Raw genomic sequence first — 2,783 nt, forward strand, 5'->3', positions numbered from 1 at the left:
GAGTTGAACTATAAAGAAAATTGAGAGCCAAAGAATTGATGTTTTTGAACTGTGGTGTTGGAGAAGACTCTTGAGAGTGCCTTGGACAGCAAGGAGATCCAACCAGTCCATTGTAAAGGAGATCAATCCTGAGTATTCTTTGAAAGGACTGATGCTGAAGCTGAAACTCCAATACTTTGGCCACTTTATGTGAAGAACTGACTCATTTGAAAAGACCCTGATACTGGGAAAGATTGAAGGCAGGAAGAGACGGTGATGACAGAGGATGAGATGATTGGATGGTATTACTGCCTTAAGGGACATGAGTTTGTATAGGCTCTGGGAGTTGGTGATGAACAGGGAAGTTCGACATGCTGCAGTCCATGGGGTCGCAAAGAGCTGGACTTGACAGCGACTGAACTGAACTGAACTGGATATTTCCACAGGATAGTTTTGCAGTTCCCATGTGTTCACAGTAGGTTTGAGGTATTATTATTATTGAAACTGGCAAAAGCGTAAGCAATAGATGACACAGATCACGGGAAGTGTAAGCAGGTTTGGACACATTACAATGTACAAACTGATGCCCACAACACCTTGGATGTCAAGATGGTCATGTGCTGGAGTGGAGCACAAATTGTCATACAGCAGTTAAAGGCGATCGCCACCAGGACTTGAGCCTCTGTGCCAGTGAAAGCATGGATCAAGAACATCTAGGCCACACAAGCTCCAAACTTGATCTCATGAGCATTAAACCATATGATACCCAGCATATGGGGTCCTGAGGTTGTCAAAAGGGCCAAATCAATTGTTGAAAGGATGACCAGAAAGTAGAACATGGGCTTCTGGATTGTCTGGTCCATCTTGATAACCAGCAGAATTGTGACATTGTTCAGTAAAGCCAAAAGGTATACAGAGCAGATAGGCAGGGAGATCCAGCCATGGACCTCTTCTAGACCTGGGATTTCAATGAGGAAAAATGTGGTTGGGTGAAAAATGCTCCTATTGTGATAAAACATTCTTCCAAATCACAGATTAGGAGAAGTTGCCACTCCTAGAAGCAGGGGGAAAAAAAAGATTTAATAAGAACTGGTAATAAAAATGATCAGCTAAGTGCTTCAGTGCTAAGTGCTTCAGTACTAAGTGAAAATGGAAAGGTTTTCTATATGGAAGGACTTATCTGTTTGTTTCTTTTTTAAATTCTAGAGGAAGTCAATCTCATTTGAATGGACCAGGCTTAAAGAATGCACATAATCTTTATACAGATTTAATCCTATTTTTTAACACAAAGGTTTTAGCATCAAACCCATGGCAGAACTATAAAACATAACATGAAGTATGGAATAATGTAGTATTTCCCATACCCTTTATGAAGTCCTTGTCTGAAGAGGGACATGTGAATAATCAAGGATACACTTGTGAAAATGCAGGCATAACCCAAAAGGAGATAGGCAGGTGAGAAAATAAAGTCAAAGGCATGAATGGACACACCTTCCATAATTAGAAAATGTGAAAATTCTCTAAAGATTCATTCATCCTTACTGACACAGAGAAGATTCCAACATCATACCTACTATCCAGTCAAAAAGACAGAAAAAAATTTAAGAAAAATATATTATCACAAACAAAGACAGAGGCATTCTCGCCTGCCCAAGAGCAGATATAGTCTGGTCACATACCTCTGTACTCAAAGGACCCCAAAAAGAAAGATAATATTAAACCTGCATAGATTTTCATTGATATCTCTGTTTTCCCAAGGCCATTCCATTTCTTAGTGGCTCATTCTAGTTTGTTATGATTGGGGTTGTTTATGGTGGTATGTGTCAATTCCTCATTAACTTCTCATTCTACATCAGTTCCACAGAAGAAACCTCCTATCACTGCTTCAGAAATAACATGCACTAGGTTAACTCCTCCTGATTAAGACACTGAAAATATGGGTTGAGAACACCCTAGAAGGCTTCAGGGTGTTAAGAATCTGCTGAAGGCATTTTTGTGCATCACAATACTGTCTGGAATAACAAAATTTAATAGGAAAAAAAGTTGCTTTCTGTCATTGTCTATAGGAAATGGAGAAGGGTATTGTTGCAATGCCTTGGAAATAATGAAGAAGCAATCAAGAGAAGCCCCATAATATAAAATAATAAAACAGATTGAATTTTTTCAGAGTCATCAACTCGAGGCAGTGTTGTTCAAGATTGGGATAAAATAGCACCTACCTCTGTTTTTACCTTTAGTATAACTCCATACTTCCCTATCTCCCAATATTTCCAATATCAGGTTGAAAAAATAAACGGAATGTTATATACATTCCCAAGTTGAGGTGTATATGTGTGTGTGTGTGTGTGAGAGAGAGAGAGAGAGAGAAAGAAAAAAGAAAAGAGAGCTGTATTTTGCACGGCTACTTAAACCACAATGAGGTACCATTTCAAGCCAGTCAGAATGGCTGCTATCCAAAAGTCTACAAGCAATAAATGCTGGAGAGGGTGTGGAGAAAAGGGAACCCTCTTACACTGTTGGGAATTAAAACTAGTACAGCCAGTATAGAGAACAGTGGGGAGATTCCTTAAAAATCTGGAAATAGAACTGCCTTATGACCCAGCAATCACTGCTGGGCAAACACACCGAGGAAACCAGAAATGAAAGAGACACATGTACCCCATCGCAGCACTGTTTATAATAGCCAGGACATGGAAGCAACCTAGATGTCCATCAGCAGATGAATGGATAAGAAAGCTGTGGTACATATACACAATGGAGTATTACTCAGCCATTAAAAAGAATACATTTGAATCAGTTCTAAT

The 2,783-nt window shown here is 39.4% G+C and overlaps 1 pseudogene; it reads right to left on the reverse strand.

Annotated features, from left to right (window-relative positions):
- Positions 1 to 998, reverse strand: part of LOC104984686 — an 8,111-nt pseudogene extending 7,113 nt beyond the window's left edge.
- Positions 999 to 2,783: the final 1,785 nt, after the last annotated feature.

The sequence above is a fragment of the Bison bison genome, unplaced genomic scaffold (assembly GCF_000754665.1).
Source record: "Bison bison bison isolate TAMUID 2011002044 unplaced genomic scaffold, Bison_UMD1.0 scf7180017845427, whole genome shotgun sequence".
NCBI lineage: Eukaryota > Metazoa > Chordata > Mammalia > Artiodactyla > Bovidae > Bison > Bison bison.